This window comes from Furipterus horrens, unplaced genomic scaffold, assembly GCF_987537825.1.
Source record: "Furipterus horrens unplaced genomic scaffold, mFurHor1.1.pri manual_scaffold_12, whole genome shotgun sequence".
Lineage (NCBI taxonomy): Eukaryota > Metazoa > Chordata > Mammalia > Chiroptera > Furipteridae > Furipterus > Furipterus horrens.
The window spans coordinates 5808795-5835309 of NW_028327182.1; the positions used below are offsets into that span (position 1 = coordinate 5808795).

The window sequence follows — 26515 nt, forward strand, 5'->3', positions numbered from 1 at the left end:
ATCGGAGGAGCCTGTTTATTGTGGTGTATCAAAAGGAGCCTTCGAACTGGCTGGACATTGGTCCGTGCATGTTAGAGTGATGGCAAAGTGGGGATAATAATAAGAACCTCTGGAAATGTGTGTTTCAGATTGGCTGGAGACACCCCTAATTCAAATTATTGAAGAAGAGGCAATGATAGTACAGGAGCGGACCCTTCTTAGTCATAGACGCACAGGTGAAATTTCCAGGCATAAACTCAGATTAGTTTGCTACGCAAAAGCTGCTACCTCATGTCCCTGCCCCACTCCCGTGGCAATGATACCAAGATCAATGTCATGATATGCTATAGTGAAAAAAAGTTCATGGCTAAAGTAACATTTTGACATTAAAGTTGGCAAAACCAAAAATATTAATGAGGTGCCATACGTGCAATGAAACCAGTCTTGAAGAGTTTTTGCAGATGGTAGCATTTATACTGAAGTCCCAAGTTTTCAAAACTACCAATTGAGACAATCATGTTGATGTGTGAATTATGCAATTTCTGGAGAAAGAAGAGCTAACTGTGTTAACCAGTAATGAGTATTATCATTCCCTAAAGAATTAGTCTGTTTGCAACCAAAAAAAAAAAAAAGAGGAGAGGGAGAGAGAATATGGGTTTGTTTACCAGATACAAAAATAATTTTAAAAAGCAAGCTGGGTGGATCTGGGCAGAGAAATTTGCTTATAGTCATCCTAATTCTAAACATCTGGAGTTCTCAGTCTGCTTCCCGCTAATCTGAGCTGCATTTTTGGCAGCGCGCAGGCGCCCTCGTGAGTGTGACTCTTCATGAAGAAGGACAGCCCTCATCCCAGGCTCGGTCCTGGGGGTCTGTGCTCGTCAGCCAGTCTTGCCCCGAGGAACCACTAGGAGCAGCCTTAGAGACTGCGTCACCCTCTTCAGGGAGGATGCAGAGGCGGGCACCGGGCACTTCAGAAGGAACCACTGATGTTTCTGCTAAAGAAGTTCCGTCACGATGGGCAGTGCCAGTATGTTCTCCTTAGTCTCAAGTTTAAATTGCCATGTTTCACTCAGCTTTCTATGGCCAAGAGTTAGAAGGCCTATTGTAAAGATCCAGGTCAAGTGGAACCGTAATTAAAGAGAGTCGACATCAAAGCAGGCGAGGAATCTTCCTCTCTCTCTTTCTATCTATGCTGCTCTGCCAGTTTGGGGATAAAGTTTTTATCCTAACTTTATCTTGCTCATTGTTTTGTGACATCTCAGGGTCTGTCTGGCCCCACCAACTTGCTTCAGGCATCTCTTAATTTACCTCCCTTCCTGTCCTCCCTTGATAATTGCTTCAGTCTCTCTGTTTGCTAAAATCAAATCTCCAAGAAAGGATTCAGACAGGGCCTCCTACAACATAGGTTTTTGGATTGGCTGCCTTTCCGTCAGGTGCCCAAATACATACATACGACGGGAAATGGCCACGGAATATAGGATAGAGCTACTGCCCATCAGCCAGGGCAGGGGAGAATGAAACAGAATGACATTTCTTGTACAGAGGCTAAGCCACCCGAGGCTTCTCTGTGACAGCCTCAATCCAGACTCTCGTTAGTCACGATTGCACCACGTGGAAGCTGACATCAGAGAGGCGGATGTATACAAGGCCCACTTACAGGCCAGTGTACACAAAGGTACAGATGGTCCTAAGTGGAAAAGCAACGCCCCACAGAATGGAGATAGAACTGGTGAAATAGCCACCCCTCTACCAGTTTGGCTCTTCAATCTTGATCATTCAGATACTTGTCAGTCTGCTCACTTGTCTTCTGGTGTAATGCCTTCTAGCTGTGCCTGAAAACTGAGGCTAGAAAAAATAGGCTTTTCTTGTAAATGCTGTTTGCAACTGGGACCCCTGAAGAGCTGTATAAACTCCTTCCAGCCAATAGAACCTAATTTACAATATCAAAGTCGTCATTTCTTGGTGGAACCTTCTTTTTCATGAGAATTAATGTACCTAATTTGCTAGTGTTCTTACTTATACACTTGGGGTAAGGTATATTATCAGTCACCCACGTGCCAGACAACTTATACGTGGTTATCTCATTTTCTCCTGGAAACAGCTGTAATGATCCTTATTTGGCAAGATGGGCTCAGAAAGATTGAGGAACTTCCCTAAGATCGTGTAATTGGGAAGTGGTAGAGCTGGATTCTAAACCCAGGTCTACTTCCCTCACATTACTATGCCAAGTTGTTTATTAGTGATGGTTCCAATCCAGGGAGGGTAAAAGTCTAGCATTATCCTTCATATTATAATAGAAGGCATAACACAACTTAAAATATAAGCAAATACATACAAGGATTTGGGAATGAAAAAAGATCACTTGCCCGGGTCTCCCCATGGGCAGGGTGATGGAGGGTAAACCGCTCTGGAGGCGGATGGCTGGGCACGTCACTTCGGCGCTGCTCCTTTCTGCCTGTGTACACCTGAGCCAATTACTCGAGTATCTTGTGCATCAGTTTTGGGTTTTTTTTTCATATGCACAATGAAAATAATGATTGTTCTACGCTAAGGTCTGTTGTGGGGCTGCATGAGTTAATACATGCATAAGGTTTGGAGAAATGCTTGGCACATAGCGGCACAAAGTAAGTGTTGTTAATATCACCAAAGAAAGAAAAATATTTGTGTATGACACTTTGTTTACAGTAAGTGCAAGATAACAGGGTTAGCTGTGTTTTGATTGGCTTTTGGATTCCTTTAGAAAATAAACTTCCACTGCAAAACATGATAAAAACTACGTAATTATACGTATCCAGGTATCTTATATTTAACATTATTTTCAATTTTCAGTTCTACAGGGAATTTCTGTACGTCCCCATATTTACAGAGACAGTCCTGCCCCTTAGTTCAACCCAGTGTTAATATTTTGAAGTGCGTTGCACCACGGAGTCTAAGCATATTAATTGAATTACCGGGGAACTGTTAGCAGCAGCATTTTAGTGAGGGATTTTCTAGGATTCTGAGATCCTAAAGGAAAAGCTACTGTCAAAACATAACACGCGATCTGACACAGTAAACACTGTGTAAGGAAGCTCTTGTGAAGGCGTGAGGTTTGTCAGGCCGCGCATCATCACCCCAAAACTGTTGATTATCAAAGCAAGTTGTCAGAACCGCCTGGGAGAGGGCAGGGTACAGAGATGTAAAGCCTCTCTGTATGGCACTGGGAAACAAAACAGAAGTGTCAAAAATAGTGTCTCCCAATTTCAGTCCAAGACATAAAGATAAAACTGTCTTGGAAACGTCTTCCTGTGGCTGCCAGAGCTGTTTGCTGTGATACTGAAACACTTCCTCCCTTTTCCTTCTCGGTTGAATACTGTTTCCGGAGAGATAAGAGAGGCGTGGGGTCCAGCCCTTAGAGGAGGGGACTGGTGGGACTTCTGTGGGGTAGAGGCGGGGGTGCCCTCCAGAGTCCTCGTGGAGAGTCTTACGGAACTGGGAGATGGGAGCCCGGGCGAGGGCCGGGGGGATGGGCGCACATGGGGGACTGATGTGTAGATTGCAGCTCCGGGGTCACGTAGGCGCTCTCAGGATCTTAGCTCACTCTGGTGGGACGTCCTGGGTGGGACACTCCAGATGTGGAGAGAGCAAGTGGTTTCCGTCACACTCACCACTGTTCTTGGGGTAGAGTACTTCCAGGCAAGGGGTCTTCTTCATTCATTCCTTCAACAAATATTTACTGAAGTCCTACTAGGTGCCAGGCTTTGTGCACACTCAGTGCTAGTTAACCCAAGGGGAGCGAACAGGAGAGATGCTGCCCCCCTTCCTGAAGCCTGCAGTCTAGTGGTGGAGACAGATATTAGCCAAGTAATGACGTACACGTATAATTACAAACTGAGATATGTGTTCTGGCGGGGGGCGCTGGAAGAGAATGGCAGGGGAGGGTCTGAATTGAGACTCTGTGGGTCAGGGAAGGGCTCTGAAGAAGTGACCTTTAAACTCAGACCTGAAGGATGAGGATGAATTTGGCAAGGCAGTGAGTGGAAGCAGAAGTGTGCGTTCGTGCGTGTGTGTGTGTGTGTGTGTGTGCGCGCGCGCGTGTGTTGAGGGGGAGAGCGCAGAATGAGAACGAGATGAAGAGAACGGACCATCTGGAGACTTTCCCAAAGTTTCTCAAGGACGGAGTACTGAGGGGGTGTGGGCTGGTGTGCCTGGAACGCTAAAGCTGAAACAGGAAGTCGGAGACGGGGCTAGATACCAAATCCCTTGAAGGGTGAGGTCAAAAGCTACGCATTCCATTACCATTGGGAGTTTTTAAGCAGGAGCCTCTCAAGGTCGGGCTTATGTTTCATGCCCCATATAACATTTTACCCTGATTATTAGACTTTATATCTCTAATTCCATTATACTTTGCATCGTTTGCAGACCACTTACTTAAAAATCACACAATTCTGAGTTTACACAGGATTTGGGCAGTTTATTCTCCCTCCAAAAATAATCTCCATTCCAGGAATATTTAGATCAGGGAGGATGGTTAGAAACCAGTATGAACTTAAAGCTGAATTAAGTTTATTAAAATAAGCAACCACGGAAAATTCTAATACAGAGTACCCATGCTGATTCTCAACATGATGAAGGAAGATGCTAAATCACCGTAATATGCATTCAGCGGAACAACAGACCAGAGCTGTCAGAATTTCACGGCCATTACAGGGCGTGGGATAGAATGAACGCAGCACTGGCTAAGAAAAGATTTCAGAATCAGGTCGGCGTGAGACAGAGAAAGCGTAATGGGAACATGAGATTTTCTAATTGCTTCTTTTAAAACAAGTAATTTTTAGAATCTTTTCCTAGTATGCTCCTAATTGAAAAAGTCAATTAAACTATGGAAGGAACAGAGAAAACATTAATTAGGAGATTATTAAGGGGATGGACAATAGGAGTTTTTGCCCATAAGAACAGCCAATAGACAATTATATCCCATGGGAAAAAGCAATGGATTTTATATGATCTATAATTCAAACAGTCCATAGGCCTCTATTGGATTACTCGGGAATAATTTGGCTTGTGTCTTGGTGTGGGCACATTGATCAGCAGCCTCTGGAAAGGCCCCTTTGGGAGATAACAGTTTCAGTTGAGGGCCAGGGTCACAGCCTGAGCTACTGAATTCGGTCTCTTTTGGCTGGGTCTCAGCCTCTCACTGCCTTCAGCACGTGATGGTCTTTTCCAGAGAGCAGGCCAGGCTGAGAAACAGCGGACGCTGAGTCTACCGACCAAGGGCAGACACTCCAGGCTCTGGAAGCGGCCTGAAGGGAGGGACACTGAGCCTGGGGTCTGCTCTGGATCCCAGACTGGCTGCGGAAAAGCCATGCAAGAACCTCTCGGACTGCCTGGCTTTCCACACGTGCGAAACCAACTTAGTGACATTCTGATGTCATGACAGATGCTCTTGTCCTGGAGTTACAGTCTGGAAACCCGGCTGTCTTGGAATCTCTCCTGGAGAAGGGGTTTAAACTCATGGTTAGAGGGCACGGTCTCTGGAACTAGGCTGCTCGGGTCTGAAATCCAGCTCTGCTGTGGGCACCGGCCACCTCCGGCTGCCACATTGGCAGAAGGAAGGTCACAATAGTTCCCGCCTCAGACTTTGGGTAAGGACTAAGAGTTCACTCATAGAAAGTGTCTGAATAGCTCCTGGCACTCTATGCATATCATCATCATCATCATCATCTTCCTCCTGTGATTACTAGGACTGTGCACAACTTCTCTGCGTGGTGGATAAAAATACATGGTATTCAACACGGCCTTCCTAACGCCAGTTCCGTCCCTCTCTTGTCGGGCAGCCCTCTGGCCTGTCTCCTGAGCTGTTTACCTCTTTCTTTGGCTTGTTCCCACCGCATTGGCATCCTTGTCTTCAGAAGAGCCTCAGATCTGTTTTTCTTTGATATCTTTACTGCCGGAACTTGCCGGGGCTGATCAGTGTGGCATGACTGATCTGGACTCCAAAGCAGCTGCAGGCGATGGTGGGAAGTTGCCGGAGCCCTGGCTCTGGCTTCCCTCCAAAACGGCCCTGTGAGCTTTTATAAATAATTTATAGGGTTCCGTGCCTCAATTTGCTCATCTGTCAAATGGAGGTCATTATATTCCCACATCTCAGCTCCTTCTGATGGTGGCGAGAGTGCAAGAGACAGCAAAAGTTGCTCTGAAAGAATTTTAAAGAACACTTAATTTTCTATACGTGGTCTAGTCCATGTGTATGTAAACCAACAGTGACAGGAAGAAGGGCCACCAGGGTTCCATGCTAGCAATTGTCTCAATAGGTTCTGAGATGGTGGGAAGACCACGTGAGGTCTATCAGCAGAAGTGGCAAATGAAGTCAAAACTGATGAAGTCTAGGAGGACTTACTAAGGATGTACAGTGTACACAGCCTGAACGTGAAGAATTCTTTCAAACAGACCACTTTTGGGGTCCCGGTGACACATGCGTTGCTTGGCAGACTTTTCTAAGTGACCGAACCAGCTGAGTGAATCAGACATTCACGGTCTCAGTGCCTCTAGTTTCAAAATCTCTTGAGGTTTTTGAAAGTGGGGAAAAAAAACCACAAAGGCCTTGATTTGGGTAGGTGGGCAGATTTATTTTGGTTCATCATTTTTATGGGTCTAACTAAGTCAAGCGGCAAAGGCTGAGTTTAAAATTTGGAAGGATACGGGCAAGGCAAAGTGCAGGAAAAAGGAATGGTTATTTACAATGAGGCTTAATTTATAACATTACCTGAAGAACTGAAATACCTCTATTCTAAGGCAAGTGGCAGGTTAAGATTTTAGACTTCTTTTGAATTTTAATAAACTAATTGAACCACATGAGTTATTTATAGTATTAGTTGCAACTACATAACACAGCAAATAAAACTCAGCCCCATAAGGGCATCAGAACCGGAGGAAACTGTGGATTCAGAGAATCACTCCAAGCAAATGAGAAGCAGAACTTCCATAAAATGGATCAATTGCCCATTTCATCAGTATTATGTATGAATTTATAATAAGCCCTTTCTGTTTATTAGTAATTTAGTTCAATTTATATTACGATTCATCCTTTATAGTCTATATATGCAATTCTCTTTTGTTTAAAGCACAAAATGTACTTATTGAAGATATAAAAAGGGAATATTTACATTCTCTTTTCTGGGGCGTATTCCTTCTGCTGCTCTGCTGTTTCCATGGTTCAGAGGAAACATGTAAGAAAATATAAGGCTGATGGGAGAAGTTTAGGGATGGGTAGTTAGGAAGCATTACAAGGCTGATGATGGGCAGCTACCGATACCTCCAGTTTTACCCACCACCAGTCTTCACACAACTATGGGCTTCGGGGAGGATAAGAAAATGTGTGAATCAAGCTGTGCAGATGGATGGCCTAAAACAGAACAGAAACTGTAGTTTAGTTTTCATTTCTTCCCCAGAAAAACCATATGAACGGGCATAATATATCATTCACTGCCACACGTGATGGCGGGATGGGGGGACGCCCACAGCTGTCCCCACAACGCTACTGCTTTTAACTTCCTTAGAGGGAGCTACAAGTGCTTCTGAGCCTTCCCATCTCCAGATCTGCATTCAGGGCAGCCTAGTATCTCTGGAGAGGAGGGAGAACCTTGGGGCCAGCAGCAGGGCTGGGTGAGTAGCGTTGTGGCTCATTCATTCTGAGCCCGTGCAGTTGCTCTGTTCCTTCAAGCGTGGTTGGCTTCTGCCATTGAGACCTAATTTTGTGACCATTTAAAACAGGTGAGACATAAAATTAATAAATGGGGAGGAGAAGCTAAGAGGGTCAATTGCTTGTAGGCTGATATTTCAAGGCATGTTTAATCTTTTTTTTTTTTTTTTTTTTAATGGATTTCGGTTGCTTGGGCAGTTTTAGCTTCTCCTACCACTTGTGTCTTATGTTTGGAAAGAGCTGTCTGTCAGGGTAAAGGCCTAAGCCCTGCCTATGATGGTCAGGATGAGCTATCCTGTTACATTGATATGTTTACTGAAAACGTATCCGTTAAGAGAAATCAGTGAGACCCAAAATAGTCCCTCTGTTCTCCAGAGACTTCTGGAAAGTAATTTCTGGGCACTGGATGCTTCATTTGAAAATTACTTTATTTAACGAGAAGTCAATGCCTTCTGAGTCACAGAGACCCATTGGTTCGTGCGCATCCTGATACATCCACCCTAACACACACCCAGCCTCGTGGCTGTCTGACTTCAGAGTGTCTGGATTTCCTAACATAACCTTTATAAATGGGTGAAACAGAAGCTCTATGAAATATTCACAGCCCAACAGCAGGAATTTTCCGTGGGGGAGGGCAGGCCTGTCTAGGCCACGTCTTCCAACATTTCTCCAAGCCCACAGCAGAGCGGCCCCTCCGCGGTGGGCACTCAGTGCAGGTAGAAAATGTTTGCTCTCCTTACTTCCTTCAGCAGATTTTACCGAGCGCCTTCTGTGCGTGCAGCCCTGTGATATTAAACAGTCGCCAGAAACACAGAGCGGTCAATGTCATGATCAGGGGATTCAGTTGCTGTGTGAACACATCACAGGGCCAAGGGGCGGCTCCACGGGAAGGGGCATTTCACACTGACACAAACAGCTTCATTAGATTATCTAGTTGGGCTCCTGTGGAGGGAGGTGGGTGGGGAGTGGGAGCTGTTTGGAAAGTTAAGATGAGCCAGGCTAATCCACAGCCACTCTGCAGAGGTTAAATTCCAGACGCCTCCCAGGCCTTCAGACAGAGCACCTGGAACAAAGCTTGGGGATAAATGCTGAGTCACTTACTGGCTGCTGTTTTTATTATCACCAGTTGTTCGCCATTCCAGAAGCCCGTCATTTTCTCACTAAGTGAAGTTTACCCGAAGACACAAAACCTTCCTGTACATCTTCTGTTATTGTATAGTCTTTTCCAGTCTGATCTGAAAACCAGGTGGTGACTCACCTACCCTCACACAAGGCTTCCTAGAATTCGGACACATGTAGACAATCCGTCTTCAAGTCTGACAGGTAGTGGTTAGCTCCTAGACAGCTGTGCTATTTATCAAAATAATGGAAATACTTCTGTCCCAGTTACAAAACAGCCACTGCCCCAAGACTGTCACGTCTCAGGTGTTTTCCCTACTTCTGTGGTCACTTTAACCCTTCCCCTCAAATCTGACCACCTGGATCCCAAGAATCAAAGAGTTAAAATCTGGCATGTTAGGGGATCTCTGGGACCCAGCTCTGTTGCATTCCTAATAGGTTGCTGCCTACCTGAGAGGTATTGATATTAAAATATTTTGCATATCACACCTGATTATAAATATGCTTATGACAAATCCAGAGTACCCTGGTTGTTGGTGTCAATCTGGGAAGGCTTCCAGGAGGAGGAGGGAGAAAAGGGTGGTGATGTAGAGATTGTAGCATGGGAAGAGGAGAGTGGGAAGGGGAGGGAGATTGGGAAAAATACCAGGAAAACAAGGACTACTGGGTGAAGAAGCAACTGGAAGAAGACAGAAAGCCAGAGTATCTTTTTACAAAGTGCATTCATTTTTAGTAATGTAAGAAAAGAACAATCCTTTCAGGCTGGTTTGGACTACTTGGTGGCTTGGGACTGACCAGCAAACAACGGCAGCAGGAAAAAGCTGCACCTTTGTTCGGAGAAAACAGCCCGGGGAGGTACAGGGCGTGGCACCCTGGGTCACTGCCTGGTGTGGTGTTTACACACCGCTTGGGGGAGGGTCAGTTGAGCCGCCTCACACAGCGGGGGTGTGGGGCTTACCACCTGTCTCTCCTGGGGGCAGAACCTGCATGCCTTCCTTCTTTGAGTCAACAAACATTTTTGGAGCATCTGCTCACCAGAAACCGGGATGGAATTGCACCCGGTACTAAGACGTGGTCCTACCCTCACGAAAAATAGCTAAGACATATAATAGCGCACCTGTCATGTGCTAGGCAGTTTCTAAGTGCTTTACGTAGATCATACTCTAATCTGTAGTACAAGATCTTGACAGAGGTGCTGTGAATATCTCATTTTACGGGGGAAAAAGAGACAGAGAGAGGGGGAAAGTAACTTCCCAGAGTTGCACAGGCAGGGTGGGGCGTCCATCCCAGGCCGGATGGCTGCAGGGTCTGCGCCATGGCCCCCTGCAGAGCTGTTATCAAGAAACTTGAAATCCAGGGGAACACTGGCATCGCACCTTGAAAAGCATTCTTTACACACAGTATCCTATTTTAGCTTCGTAACCTTCTTGTAGTATGTTATCCCAAATTAAAGGTAAGGAGAGTGAAGCTCAGAGGCATCTGCAGGTACTTCCCAAGGCCATGCAGTTCCAGTGAACCGGGGCTACTTCCGGTCCCCATTACTGAACAGTGTGCTCTCTCCACTGCCCCTTGTGGTCAGTGGGAGAAGCTGTGGGGAACATGTTTTTGTCTTGGCATGTCAAAGACTTGTTCCGAACAGATGAGTAGCTTTGTGTGACATTGAATATTAAGGAGGTGACCCTGGGTGGTCAGCGTTAGGGGGTTGAATTGTGTCCTCCTGGAAGGCTGTGTTGATGTCTTTACCCCCAGCTCCTTAGAATGTGACCTTATTTGGAAACAGGATTTTCACAGAGGTAATTAGGTTAAAATGAGGTCCTTGGGGCAGGTACTAGTCCAATATGACGGGTGTCCTTATGAAAAGGAGAAATTCAGACACGGGGACAGGCATGCACAGAGGGACGATGTCATGAAGAAGCACGGAGAAAAGGTGGCCACGTCTAAGCCAAGGGACATCGGATGGTGCCAGAGCCTGGAACAGATGCTTCTCTAGACCTTCCAACTTCTACCTCCGAAACTGGGAGAGGATAAACTCTGTTGCTCTTAGTCACCTGGTCTGCGGTACTTGTTCTAGCGGCCCTAGGAAACTAATGCAGTCACCTACAAGAAATGCTAAATAACATGTTTTGTTTTTTTCCCATGAGATTGGAGGGTGTACCAGCAGAACACTATGCTATCTGCTAACACAAAGATTTGGTTCTGTGAATGTGTGTTCTAATTTTTTTCATGAATCCAGCTAACAAGATCCCTCTGTCTGATCAAAAATAAGCTATAAGAACTCCCAAATCCTTAACAAGTACAATGATTTTCTACGAATGAAACTGGTCAGCTTAAATGCTGTCAGGATTTTTCACACGGAAGATTTAATAGGAGAGATTTATTTTAGTAAAAGATAAAATGGTTCACTAAAGAACTCATTAGTAATGTGTAAAGGCCTCCGGAGTCTCTGAAGATCCACTTTCAAAGAGAAATGTTGGGATAATTTTTATATCCTGATTACAGAGAAAAACTTGATAGAAAGTGTCCTCGAGTTTAAAATTGCATGGCGGTGGGGGAGGGGGTGCTCATTCCAGTCAAGCGCTAGGGAAGCCGAAGGACACATGCCCGTGTGGCCAGCGTTCTGAAGTTGCTTTCATGAAGGTTGACAGGCCTTTCTGTGGTCTCACTCATGAAGCCATGTTCACGGGCACATGACGCATCGAGGAGACGGGCAGAGAGGAGGGGACAAAGAAGGGGCCTGCTGTGCAGGTTGCCCGCTGCAATCCACCCTCCTGACCACCCCCGCTATTCATTCTTTCCCAGGTCCCCAGGACAAATCCTGGACTGAGGCTGGCTCTTTGCCCCTGGCTGATCGCGACCCAGGACCTCTGCTTTTGACAGCAGAAGGCCGCTCTGACCCAAGCTTCAAATCTCTGCCTTCCTCTTGACCGTGTTCCCCACTAGGTGCCTCCGTTCTTACGTCCTAGGGTCCCCCAGGGTTTCTTGTTTCGCCTCCAAGTTCAAGGTCTGAGATTCTGCCTCCTCTCAGCCTCCTTCCCAGGCTAGAGCTCTGCTTGGCTTCTGCATCTGGAGAGCCCAGTGGCCCCTGGGACCCACCACACACTCACCAAGGACCCCCTTCCTGGATTTGCCTCACTGCCATCCACTCTCAGTAGACGCCCCGCTGGTTTTCCTCACACTTCCTGTGGCTGAACATTCCTCCAGAACGAACCTCGGAGGCAGAGCCTTGGAGACAGCAGTTTTAGGCTCAGCGTCTCTCGGGCCAAGTTTGCAGAATTAACTCCACACTCAGGGGTCCCTTCTAGTCAGATCCAGCCAAACACTGAGATATGACGTTACTCTGCCTGCCTCTTAGGACCTCCCCATAAACTGTAAAGAAGTATTTTCCCTCAGCAAACCCCAGATATTCCCTATTCATTGCCACCAGTTGGATCCTTAAGCTTTGATAGTCCAGACACTGCTGGTCAAATTTATTTGTAAATTGAAACAATCTACTATATACTCCAATATTTTTTAAAAAGAGAATTGCATATGTGGTAATCATACGTAGTGATATTTATTGTGTATACAGAAATATTGATATTATTATGAACTCATTATTATACATGTGCTTTGCATGTATGTTCCCAGACAAGCCTGTGAGGAAGGGAGGCACCACTAACATGTTCATTGGCTACATGGGAGAACTGATACCTGGGGAGATTAACACACTTGTCCCAGGTCATATAAGTAGCAAGAGATAGAACCAGACTTCAACCCAGGCAATGTGACCCCTAAGCCACTACTTTTAATCATTGTGCTTCTTTCACATGTTCATGTAATTATAAAAATGTCATTTATTAATGCTTGTGATGTGCCAAGCATGGAGCTAAGTACTTTACAAGAATGATCACATCGGTGTTCGTTATAAGCCTCTGGGGTAGGTCTTATTTTTATCCCCATTTTTTCAATATGGAAAACCAAGGCCCAGACAGGTTAAGTAACTTGCCCAAGGTCACACAGCTTGTCAGGGGAAGATTCAAGATTTGAATTTACTCAGCCTGGCTCAGCCAAAACTGCCACACTCAGAGAATATAAATTATTGATGGCTACCATATGTCTGGTATTATGCTAGGCCCAAGTGGCTACACAGATGAAAAACAAATTGTTCCTATCTTTGAGAAACTCTAGATACATAGATCTGTAATGTATACACACATGGCTGGAAGAAAGGGAAGAAGCCATAGGAAAAAGTACTATTTACATCTAAGTTTAATATTAGCCAGAGGATTCACGTAAAGTTTCATAAGTCATACAGTCTTCCAAATCCAATTACTGTGCTCGAGTACCTTTTATAAACATAGATGAATGTTAATACATCAAACTAACAATTGATGGGACCAAGCAAAGGAGGTCACCCTCTGCGCATCCCCAGGTGTCAGAGCAGAAGGAGGCGCCCCTAACAGCCCTAGGAACTGCCCTGCCATGGGGAGATCGCAAGCTTTCAGAATCTGGACGTGAGGCACCTGGGTTTCAGGGGGGTACGCAGATTACACACATATCAAACTATAGCTTAAGAATGATGCGTGCACATGTTAGGCATATGTCTACGCCTTGCTTATGGAAAAGGCCTAAAGCTGCGGTTTCCTCAGGAAGAGCAGGGTGCTGGGGGGTGGGGGGACTCTCTTCCTCCTTCAGATGACCCCAGCCTGAAACATCTGCCTGTCCTGAGCACGTCAGAGTCTGACGCTCTGAGGGACACACTGGGAGGGCGTGCAGGCTGGAGCTGGCTTGGCAGGACTGGCGTTCTGTGTATTCTTCTCTAGTCAGTTTCACCGGGCTGCTTCTGTGATCAATAAAGACAGCGGGGCAAGATGAAGCAAACAGTCCCTGCCTCCGGAGCACAGTGGGTCTTACGGCTCCACGCAAGACCGACCGTGGGGTGAGGCTTCCTCTACCACCAAGCCCCATGTCTCCCGCGTGGAGTCATCTGGTCCTGGACACACATCCACTCCGTCTCCTGCGCCGTCCCTCACCGTCCATTCCTGCCGCCCCCGTCAGGCCTGTGCGGCCACGCATGTGGCCTGAGGCTGACAATAGACCCCTCGTCGGTCTCCCCTCCGGCAGCACTCTGCCCTTCATTCACTCAACACACATATGTTGCCTATCTACTATGTGTCGGGAAGTGTTTTCGAACATGGGCTATATCAGTAACAGAATTCGCAAATTCACAAATACCTTCTCCCCAGGAAACTTAGCTTCTGGTTAGAGCAGACAGGCAAGAAGCATTATAAATAAGTTCAAGAACAGAATGTGCCACGTTCTGCGGGGAAGAAGGCGTGAGAGCGGTAGCACAGGGAGTGCTGTAGGCAGGCGCCACCTTACTCGCAAGGTGGTTTCAGAGCAGAGACTTGAAGCAGATGGAGAGGTAGGCATGGCCTGTATCTGGAAGAGGCACATTCCAGGTGGAGAGAACAACCAGTCCCCACACCCCAAAGAAAAAGCGTGCCTGGCATATTTCAGGCCAGTGAACCAGGGCACCTTGAGCCAGGGCAGGACAGGAAAGACAGTCGGAGAAGTAACAGAGGTTTGATTACGTTGGGCCTTGGGGGCCATTTTAAGGACGACTTTTTCACGTGGAAGGAAATGGGGATTTTGAGTAGAGGAGTGACATTTTAGGAGGGTTGCCCTGGCTGCTATGTTGGGTATAGAGAGTAGGAAGGGCTAGGATAGGCACAGGGAGACTAGTTATGCTGCAGTGGTAATCAGGTCAGGGGCTATGATGGCTTAGACCAGGTTCGTGGCAGTGGAGGTGGCGAGAAGAAGTAGGTTCCGGTGATATTTTGAAGGGAGAGCCAATAGGTTCTCTGATGCATTGGAGATGAGGTGTGAATGACATCAGTCCGGGAGGACAGTGGAGTTTTGGGCTTGAGCCACTCAGAAGGCAGAACTGACATCCACTGAGGTGCAGAAGACACAGTTCATGTAGGTTTGGGGGTGAGAGAAGGAGGTGTGTCTTGAACATATTGAGTTTGAGAAGCCTATAACACATCAAAGTGGAGATGTCAAGTAGGCAACTGGACGTGGGAATCTCAAGTTCAAGAAAGAGGTGTGGCCAGGAGATGTTCATTTGGAAGGCCTGGCCACAGGAAAGGTATTGCTAGTCATGAAGAAACCTCTTCAGTTATAGCCCTGGGTGCACCCCTCTCCCTCCCCGGACCTCAGAGAATATCCGCTCCTTCCTGAACCGTGTCCAGATGTTCTTATCCATGAGCAAGGCCTGCCATGGTATCAGACAGTGAGCTTCCTTCCTTTCTGGTCTCACCGTCTGTTCTCCTTCCGTACAATCGAGATTCCAGTCCAGCTGGAGCTGGGGAACCCGAGACCCAATGCCTTCCAGCCTCCTCTAGGGCTTCGTTCAAGCCGTTTCCATTCCTACCTCTGTCTCCTTCCCCAATTCAAATCATCCAAATGCCACCTGCCTCCCAAGGCCCAGGTTAACAGCCCTTCCTCCACAGGAATCAATCCCAGCCTCTCCCCGTCCACCCCTGAGAAAGCGTTTTGCTATCCCTGCCCTTCTCTGGCGATCTGCACCTCTCGGCGATGCATAAAGCCTGGTGCCTGCTCTTGCCACGAGGGCTGTCGGGACTCTGTCCCGGGGCTTTGCTGCAGATTGCTCCTGAGAGAAGCTCGCTCCTGGGCCTCAGAACAGCCAATAAAGTGGAACGCGGTGCCTGGGAGAGAGCGTGTACACTGCCAATGTCTGCTTAACAAACGAATCTTTGGGGGACGCGGATTGTGCAAGGCCGGGCCCTGGAAACCTTGCAGGAGGAGGTCTAGGCGGTGAGCAAATGCAACTCGAAGGTGATTTTCACTGCTTTAGAGTTTATTTCTTCCCACTTAATGATTCCTAAGTAGTACAAATACGTATCGGAATCTAATAAAAGTGTGCGAAGTAGGCTTAAAAAAAATTCTATAAGGAACAAGCAAACAAACAAACACAAGGCATTTTCTACAAGGACAAAAATAGAAGAAGGCAAGGAATTTTAAGTCTCAATGTGGCCCTGGCCAGTAGCTCAGTTGGTTGGAGTGTCGTCCCCATACGCCGACATTGTGGGTTTGATCCCCGGTCAGGGAACAGACAAGAAATAACCAATGATACATCAGTAAGTGGAACAACAAATTGATGTCTCTCTCAGTCGTTTTTGCTCTCAAGTCAATAAAATATTTTAGAAAATTTAAATAGTCTCAATATGTTCCCTAAAATGAACATTCCAACAAGTATGTGAATTCCTACTTTTACGAGTAATGCCAACAACTACAAACTAATACAAATGATTTGCATATATGAACATGGTTTTTATTTTTATGCAGGCTTGCTACGCACCACATGTCTGACATACACTGACACTGATCCTTACAACCACGCTGGGATTCTGGGCCATCATCTTTCCTTCAGACGTAGAGCGAACTGAGAGAAATCAGTCACCTGTGCTGGTCACAGAGCTGGTGGGTGGTCGAGTCAGGACTGTCACTCAGCTCTCTGGAAAGCCGAGCGCAGTCGTCCTTGCCCTGTCCCCTGGCCTCCTTCCCTCCACTTGGAAGCCCTCAGACCTGTGGCTTGTGAACTCCGTGTCCAAGCTGCTGATGGTCTCAGTAGAGGAAACACATAAAGACAAGACGCTTCCAATAGTCACGTCCTTCGACGGGATCCACGACTGTCTCCAGTCATTTATTCACTCAATGCATATTGCATGAGCATCTCTTCCGCGGCAGCCTGTGCTGTCAGCGTGAACACAGACTTACTGATGCAAGAAACAGGCAGAAGTCCCTTCCCTCGGGGGGCTTACGTTTCGTGTGGGAAGACAGACTCGGAACAAGGTCAATGAGGAAAATATAAAGCGGGTACGACTGTGTTCGGTGCTAGGGAGAAAAATCCAGCGGAGGGGGATATAATGGGAAGTGCACGCTGGGGGGACTTTGTTATTTTTGTTAAGGTGACCGAAGAAGGTCTCAGCGAGAAGATGGCAGGAAAACAGCCAGGGCCGAGGAGACAGGGAGTGCAAAGGCCCCGAGGCAGCAGTGTGCCCGGAGTGCTCTAGAATAGCACACCAGGGTCATGCGGGTAGAGCCGCGTGAGCAAGGCGGGGAGCTGTAACTAAGATGGAAGCTGTGAGGGGGGTGAGGTGACCGGAGGGTGGAGAACCTTCCGGGTCATCAGAAGGACTTGGGCTTTTACTTTGATTGAGATGTGAAATCAATGGAGGGTTAATGCACGGAATGATTTTAGCCAGAGGTTTCCGTGTTCTTCACATATTTTTGAAATGTATTAGCAACTTTAATAAATTATGAGAAAGTGCATTATGTCAGACTCCCCATCACGAAATACTGCTGATCTCACACACACCTCCATTTAGCACTGCCCTTGTGATCAGGGGCAGGCCAGGGGCCGGGAGAGCAAGAAGGGCTTAGATTCAAGAGACCCAGATGGGGGGGGGAGTTAAAGGGGGGGACGCGGGGAGCATGTCTCTAGCACGGCGGCCCCCAGACCTTTCCCCTTGTTCTTCTTCTTGAAAGAAGATGGTGGGTGGCTGGCTGTTCCCACGGCTTCCAGCTCAGCCTTAAAATCCACACAGTTGGGAAGGGGTGGGGCTGCCTCTCCGACCACCTCTCGGAGCTGCGCAGGGGATGAAGCCATCCATCAAGGGCTGGGTGAGCGATGGGCTGCAGATGCTTCTCCAAGAACAGCAAGAGGAGAAGAAAAGGTCTGGGTGATAGAAAAGTCCGTCTCTGACTCTTGCCTACACAGTTTACACCTTACGATATCCAGTAATCCTCAGATCTCATTTTCCGTCGTTCCATCCCTCTGTTCCATACACTTTTTTTTTTTTTAATTTAAATTTGAGGATTTCTCTACCAAGAGAACATGGGCCCATGAGGTTGTGAGTTGCTCCTGCTTTAGCCCCCGTGAAGCGGCAGGACTTAACGGTGTGTGGTGGGAGGGCTGGTGAGCCTCTGGGGGTGTGGAAATGAAGGAAAGCACGGAAGAGCACTGGAAATTCGCCTCCGAATAATCATATTGAAACCGCCATTTCTATTTCCAGGATTTAAAGTGAACACATTGGACTCACGTTTAGCTTGGAAGATATTTGGATGCTCCAAGCCATTGGACCTTTAGCACTTGGGGTATACCCCTGGAGCCTCCATATGTAAGTTCATGATCCTAAGGTACTGGGGCATTTAGTTGTAAGAATTTTCTGGAACTTAGTTGACTCTGAACTTGTCAACGTTTCCCTCCGCAAGCATTGCTGCTCCAGTGGTGGGAGTTTTTGCCAGGGGAACATGGGTGTGTGTGCCACCAAAACATGCCTGTAGACCGAACACACAGTGTCCTGCAAATGTAGGTATTACAGTCTCCCGAGTTATCAATGCTGTTGTCAGATAAATTTCAGATTCAAGCACATGACTGTTCATTGAATTCACAGTAACTTTTGTAAGGTGTGTTTTCAATCAACGGGTGATAAAAACATAATGAATCATATCGGGTCTCAAAGAAAATTTTCCAATGTTAAAAAAGGCTTTTACTTTATCAAAAACCTCAAAGTAGGAAATGATAGATGCTACGTGCATGTTTATGTCATGGGCTACTGACATTTCAATTTTAAACTCAATGGCTGTTGTCAGAGCAGAATATGAGTCAGTAAGACCGCTAGGAAGAAGTATTCATAGGGTGTCCCGGTCTCTGAGCCCCACTATTACAGACTCATTTCTTGGGGATATTTCCTACTCCTTCTGAAGTAATCTGTTAATCACTTTTCTCAGGTTAAGAGAAAACAGAAAATAGTAGACATAAAAAAAAGCGAAATTAGGAAGAAACTAGAAAAGAAAGCTAACGTGGGAGAAGTCCTGCCAGTAGAAGACAAACTTATTTCTGTTTGCCATGAGAGGTGGTTCGATTTTATCAACTACTTCTCCTGCACCCCTTGAAATGATGCCCCCACCCCACCCCCCATTCTGTCCCTGTGATGCATTACACGGAGTGGTTTTCACCTGTTGGAAGTGCTCTGTCAACGGCTGGACCAGCTGGGGACAAGTGCCCTTATATTTTTCTCTTCTGATCCAATTTTTTGAAGTTATGGCCTAGTCTGGCTCATTTCTAGATTGTTCTCCCATGGCACAGGGATTTAAAGATCAAAAATTTTCAACGTTTCGACTCAACACTAGGCGTGAGTTCTTGGTCTTCATTGGTTTCATTTGAATTCATACCAGGGTCAGAAGCTGTTTTCTTTCAAAGAAATAAGCAGGTTGAGGATGGCACAGGGGAGAGTGATCTGCCATGAGCAACGGTGCCGGTTATGCAAAAGGAGGGACATTGGTACCTGGGAGTTGACACGTTAGACAATTTAACAATTTGGGACTCTGTGGGGGACGGTCACTCTTAAGAGCATCACCCTATTGTAATTATTACTGTGTGTGAGGACTCCCTTGGGTACTTTCCATAGTTGATACAGTTCAAATCTTGGTAAACAAATAATTGTATCTCCTGATTATTTTCATTGGGCTTATCATTAGTTTGTTCCGCTCCACAGCCGGGGTGTCTTGTTTCCAATGCTTGCCTTACACTCCCCTGAATGAATGCACCACAATTAAATGAACTCTTTTGCTCTTTCTGGTTCTTTACAGTTTTGCACTTTCATAAATAACTTTGTGACAAGCGTTTTCGCATCCTAGTCCCTCCCCCGCCATCGCATTTTTATTTCCTCAGTTTAAATGGAATTATTGGATTAAAGAGTATGGATTTTTGCATGGCTTTTAAGGTGTCTTGAATCAGCATTCTGAAGTGTAATGTTATCTGAGCACTCAGCACATCTAGATGTTTTTCTCAAGAACTAATCATATTACACTGATTTTTATCAGACAATGAGCACATGTATTTCTTTGTGCCTTAACTGCCAGGAAACTTAGAGCTGAAGTTCAAAGCCAGTAATGAGTTCATCTCAGGTAACCTGTAATATGTTTCTCGTTGCCCTTGGATCGATTTTCCACTTCGTTGTTCTTTTCAAAAGCCACGAGGCTGAGTTTTGAGAGCTCCCCCCAAATTTCTTGCAGAAACAGGCGGATTATAAAATAAAGTTCACTCCTGTGCACACGTAAGCACACATACCAATGTGTTATTTGTTGCGTCTAATGTAAAACTTCTTCATCTCACTAGCATTTTAAAATCAAAATGCTTGGATCTGAAATCTATATGATCTAGTGTCATCCCCTCCTTTTACAATAGAGAAGCTGGACTAGAGAAAGAAATGGAACTTGTCTGTGATCACAGAACTATTTGGAGTCAGAGCCAAGACTCACCAGCGCCCAGGCCTTCTCATGCCCAATCTGAACCCTGGGCAAAGCCTGAGGAGTCGATGATTTGCTTCAGCAGACACCTTGATATTTCTGCCAGGGGGCTCAGTGATGTGGCACCTCTCTTTCATCTCTCTCTTCCTTTGATTTCCCGTTGCTGCTGTCCTCGGCGAGGCAGGCATATAGCATTCCTAGAGCACAGAGGCCGTCTGCTCTATTCCATCTCAAACGCGAGCGCTTGGTTGGCCTGCCGGAGCTGCCTTAACAAAGTACCCCAGACAGGCAGGCTTAAACAACAGAAATGGATTGTCCCACAGCTTGGGAAGCTAAACATCCGAAATCAAGGTCCTGGCAGGGCCACGCTCCCTCTGAACCTCTGGGGGAGAATCTGTTCCAAGCCTCTCTCCTTGGCCTTCCCCCTACGCCTCCATGCTTTGTCTTTCCTCTTCGTGTATCTCTGCATCCAAGTTCCCCCTTTTGATAAGAATATCAGTGACATGGATTAGCGCCCCCCTCCCGGCCCCCAAGAGGGCCATGCTTTAACTTGGTCTCCTCTTTGAGGTCCCTGTCTCCAAATAAAACCACACGTTAGAATTCAACATATGAATTTGGAGAAAGGCATGAAGTTAAACTTCTAACACTGGCCAAGGTCATTTCCCCAAGTTTTCATCACCTTGCTCAAGATCTTTCATTGTCTTGAGTTACCACATTGAGTCCTCATCCCTCCCTTTGGTGTTCGAGCTGTCCCACAGCCCCGTCTGAAAGTGTCCTTGTCCCTCCCTCCTGCTCCACGCGCCCGTCTCTCTACACTGTGGTCCAGCTGCCTTGCTCCAGGATTGCCAACAGCCCACACTTCCCTGCCTCTGAGCACATGCTCCTGTGCTCCTTCTGCCCAGGGTACCTTCTTCCTCCATATCAAAGGCCCATCTCAGATGTCCTCTCCGCCCCCACGCCTGCCCTGGCCCACTGAGACCTGTTTCCTCCGCAGGCCTTCATTTCAGTGCCTTGCTGGCAGCTGAGGATGACGGCCATTGTGTCCCGAGCCCTCTGCGTTCCCTCCCACTGGGCCGCTTCTCCCGTGAGAGCCAGGACTCACCCATCCTGTACACCTCTCAGCGCCTTTTCTTCTCCACCCCCCACCCCCCCACCCCCGCCCAGAGGGGTTGCTGCTACCTTTTATAAGCCCTAGAAGCTAGAAGAGGTATTCTGCTCTAGGATAATAACAGCCCATCAGGGTCATCTAAGAGAGCGCCCGTGCCGCATGAGCATGATGTATGTTAACAGGGGACTAAATAACACAAGGCAGAGAAGGAAAACTCTGATTCCAAAAAACCTCTGCTGCCTTGCGGCATACCTCTTCAGGGGAAAGGCTAAGGGAGTAAACCCCGACAGAAAATCCGGAGCCGGAGTCCCTAAGGCGGTTTGACGTTGTAGTCAACACCGGCAACTCCTGCGGCGCACCTGAAGCCAAGCTGTATTGACTCCGTCTTTCCCTTGGACCCTTCAGCTGCGAAGAGAGGGGGGGTCTGCTGCATGGGCAACAGCAGACCCTCCATATCACCCTGCCCAGGCTCTGTAGCTTCAGCTTCACTGGAGAGGACACTCCAGCGTCATCGCAAGATGTCGATTCAACACGGGAGGAGACAGATACCGTGTCACTCCCGAGTCGGACTGCACAGCCATTCTCGGCGGTGCAGATAGACTCTTAAGAAGCTACACCGTCGTCTCTCGAGACGGACGGCTGCCGACGAAATAACACAAGGGTTGGACATAACATTTAAATAAAATAAGGCTTGGAGGCCACATTTAAGATCGTTGGTGTGTGGGCAAAGCCAGTGTTGTCGAATGGGAGGTAATTATTTTTCCTAGGAGGTTCCCTCTGTCCTCAATGTTTTCCCCTCCCCACAGAAAATTCCATGAAGTTCATTTCTAAAGAAAAGTAAATATCCAGATGGCCAGAGGAATGACCTTTCTCTAACAGAGGGGATGAGTTTGTTCTCCAGCCAAATGTCTGAAATTCTTCCACTAGCGTGCACAATTGGGAAAGATGTGTTAATTACCCTTCAGTGACAGCGGGGAGAACTTAGACAACTCAGAGACAAGTATTGATCTGGAACCATTGTTCAGGACTGCACTGTGGTAATAAAAGGTAAGGCCCCGACACAGTATTTGCATGAGCAGGTCGTGTGCAGATTCTGTACAAACTGCAGCCTGCAGGCTTATGGCCCCCGGCCAACGCTTGTCAGGCAACAAAAGCACCAGCCTAGCTCTTTGCACGACATTTCAATGAGGGTTACAGGGAAAAAGCCCAAAGATGTCATCCCTGTATTGTTGTAATAGTTCTAGGGCTCAAAACGGGGGTCAACAAAGCGAAAGACAGCGCCAGAAAGTGAGACTGAGGTTTTCTTTTCACCCCCGCCACCCGTGAATGAACAGCATCCGCGTCATTGACTGTGACCGAAGGGACTCTCTGAGTGCCCAGCTCTGACTCAGCACTGTGGACATTTTGAAGAGGAAGCAGGAAATACGATCCTCGCCCTAAAGGAGTCACTGTCTTGGCATTGGGTGGAAGACAATTTGATTTTCTAAAGTCTTTCCAGATCCGAGATTCTGTGACTCCATGATGAAGAAAGAGAATTCTTTTTTCTTTACACAGCAAAAATGTCACGAACAGTCTTTTGTCTAAAGAGTGATTCCTAGTCCCTGACTAATATAATTTGCCATATTGCTTCTCTATTAAATTGTTCGGACACAAAACTGCACAAGAGAGCTTTTGGATTTATTTTTCCTTTTCCTGTTGTTGACTAAATATTTTTCTTTCACCTGGAGTCATGTGAAATATGGGATTACTTGGCCCCTCTGAAATCTCATATAATGGCACGTCTGCTTCCAAAGTAACCCCTTTGTTGTTCATTTGTACATTTCTGGAAAAATGATCTGGTTTCGGCTCAGTCTAGGGGAAGTATTTTCCAGTCTTTTTTCCTTAAAATGTCTAGAAGGTAAGACTTGGAGGAGGTGGCATTGCCTGGCGACATAACGAGAGGGTCCAACGTTCTCAAATTCTGCTGACAAGGCAGGCAAGATGGAGAACTGCAAGCTGATCATTGTCTACGGCCTTGAAGCAGTTCTTGCAGATCTCCTCAAGGAAGTTTTGGTGGGTCGTTGGGAGCAAAAATCAGGCTGCAATGCAGTGAGCAAGGGCGGGGAAGTGGTAACTGACGATTTCCGTGGGTGCAGACTAGCCGTGGAAGCCGCCTAGCCCGGCACTAACAACATCAGCATGCTTCTGTGCTCGGAGCACAGACAGCCCCACTGGAATTCTGTTTTGTTTTGTTCCTCCTTAACGTGTGTGTGCATGTGTGTGTGTGTGTGTGTGTGAATGCATTTGTTCCATTCCTTCCTATTTCCTATCCCTTCTTCCACCCCCTCTCCTGCTCAGTTCCTCTTAGAAATGTTCGTGATTGGTTGGGTAACTTTCTGTCAAATGTCTTGGATTCTTCATAAGAAACCTACCCTAAGGATCTGGAAAAATATATATATAGCAAGCTTGCACATATGTGATTTGAGATTCTGAAGTAATAATTTAGGCTTTTAAGCCATTAACTCAAAATTATATTGACTCGATGTTAGCTGCACTTTTCTGACTCGCTTATTCTGCCTGGTACATGTATAAGTCTAAGATTTCACTCGTATTCCCCAGTAGCAGGTTGCAATTAGTCAAGAAGAAATTCTGTTGTAGTAATTTCTTAATTATGCATAAGGATAGTAAAAATATAATTTGAGAATAATAGTAATTCATCTAAAACCCCACATTAGCCATTAGTTTTAAACTCAATGGAAGAATTTAACCAGAATTCTTGATAAGAAGTCAGGGAAGGGAGTGAACTGGAATTTTACCTCTTACAAATTTCTGTGAATGCAATAATAAGCAGTTACTTGATTAAGAGTGGGCTGACAAGTAAAGAAGAAAGAATTTGGGAAGAAAGCCCAAGAGAGTATAAAAGAGTGATTTTCAACCTTAAAAATTTTTTTTAAGTAGCAGACTTCCAATGAAACCTTATGTAGAAAACCAATATATAAATCAAATATAAGGAAGAAAAGTCCAATAAGCTTCTCAAAGCACAGCTGGGATCCCTCCCGCTTTTCTCCTCCTTGGGGACTGTCCTGGAGGTCACAACATAGAGCTTATGATTTTAATTCTATATAGTAATGCATTTATTTGTAAGCATTTAATACTTTGCAAAGCATTGTCACTTTCATCTACTTTGATGTTCGTGAAAATTCTATGAGCTAAGCAGACTAGATATTGGCATTATTATTACCACTTTGCAAATAACCTGCTGAAGGTCAGCTAGCTTATCCATAGGATCCAAAGCCACATTTTCAGAGATCTTATGTTTTGATTTACTATAAAATTCTTCACTTTTGCATCATGACATTCCTGGCCCAGATCAGGTATATTAGAGAATTTGGATAATATACCAAAGGACAATAGCAAATTTCACTAAATTAAAAAGTTAAAAGCCTGGTTTTAATATTTTTGACCTACGTAAAAAGGTACATAAACTTCTTAACATTGATTCGAATTTATAGTCGGCATAGGCAATGAATCAAATAAACATCTCCCTACTTAACCCCACTAGGTCAATCTGGATCAGGTTCAGGTAGATAAAACAGGTAACAAAGCTTTCCTCCTGAATAACATAAGCAGTGTTTTCTAAATATGACTTTCCAACAGAACTAATCAGAGAACTTCTTTAAAATGCAAATTCCTGACTCCTCAACCCAAACTATAGATCGTATTGGAGCCCTTCTTCCGATGTGGGGTTAGGCTTGTAAAACATATAAGTCATACAATGGACATGACCTCCCCAGTTACTTCCGCAGAGTGGGCTAGAAGTTTTGGGAGAGAACTTTTCAGGCCACAGAAGTATCATTTATTTCATGAAAGCGTTAAATGATATGCCAGTGACCTGAAAGAACTGGTGTGTATCCAACTATGCCCAACTTATACCCGGGGACGTCCAGGTTCCGGCACAATGTAGAATTCTGGTGGAATCACAAGTTAACAAGCTTGGCAGGACTTCACAATTGCTGTGCTGTTTCCAAACCTAACGTTCCAGGGGAGGACACCCTGCTATTTTTCTATTTGTTTATGTAAGGCAAATGTTCAGCAAATATTTCATTGGAAAACTATAACCAGTTAGAGGCAACACAGGGCATTCTGCCACCCAACGGCGTGATTCCTGGGAGTAAATGCTTCATTGTCCTTCATGATTACAGAATTTAATGGAAAGTAATAGAGTGTTAATAAGTTTGATGTGATTCAAAATATCATGCTAGCACCCTGGACAGGCTGGAAAAAACTGACGGCCGTCTGGCTGAGACATGCTTGGATCCCAAAGTTCCTCCCCAAGGGCTCCACGTGGAGTGTCTCTGATCATCACATGCCCTTATTTCCCCCTCTGGTGCTTTTCCATTACTTTCACTGGTGTCCATGGATTCTCGGGGCCCCATGTATGAGCAACCCCCTGCCCAGACCCCTGTGCCCTCCTCGTCCGACTCCCCTTGTTTTCCCTTGAGCAGCTGCAGCCTCATGACATCAGCCACCCAATTTGGGGTTGCCAACCCCAGCCTCCAGATACTCAAGAAAATTCCTGCCAGAAGAGACTTCCGACATCTTGCCCCCGACACACTGGTTGTCCCCTGCCCGCTCACATGTGTTTTCCCTTGGAAACGCCCCTATTTTGGGGAATGATATTGTGATCCTTCCCCATGGGCTCAGCCCAAGCCTGAAGCCATGTTGGAAGCAGTGCAATGAGGTGCAGGGGACACCAGGCTGGAAGTCACACAGGGCCCGGGTGTCACCTGCTCTGCCTGCCATGCAGGAGCTGTAGATTTCATTCAAAGCCCTGAATCTGTCCCCACAACCACAAGATGGGCAAAAGAAGATCTCACAGTTATGGTGGAGATGGACGGCATACCCACTGCCAGACGGGGGGCGGGGCGCTCAGCCAGTGCCCTGTCCCCTCTCTTTTCCACGCCCCCTTTCACTCCCCGTCTGTGAAGGCTGCCCTGCTTCCTTCCCGCTCTGTTCCTAGAACCCACAGAACCTGACACTTCCCAAGCCGGCCTCCACACCAGCCTCTGGGAGCTCCTCGGTCTTCACGCTCGTGGCGTATTTGCCCCTGGGGTGGTTGGGGCCAAACGACCAGCATCAGACTCAGCCCTGTCACACACCAGCCACAGGAAACACGGAGCTCCATAAGCTCCAGTTGCCACGTCCACAGTGTGGGTCCGACCTCATAGCGCCGGTTGTGAGGATTAAGTGAAATAACACTTCTAGTGGGCTGGGCACAGCACTGGGCGTATACGAATATGCTGCAGTCGTAGTAAGACGGGGGTGTTTTC

General features: G+C 46.5%; 1 protein-coding gene across 5 annotated transcripts in view; it reads right to left on the reverse strand.

The window, feature by feature from the left end:
* MBNL2 (muscleblind like splicing regulator 2) overlaps positions 1-26515 on the reverse strand; it is a 97899-nt gene that overhangs the window by 46625 nt on the left and 24759 nt on the right. The gene's annotated exons all lie outside the window — the stretch shown is intronic.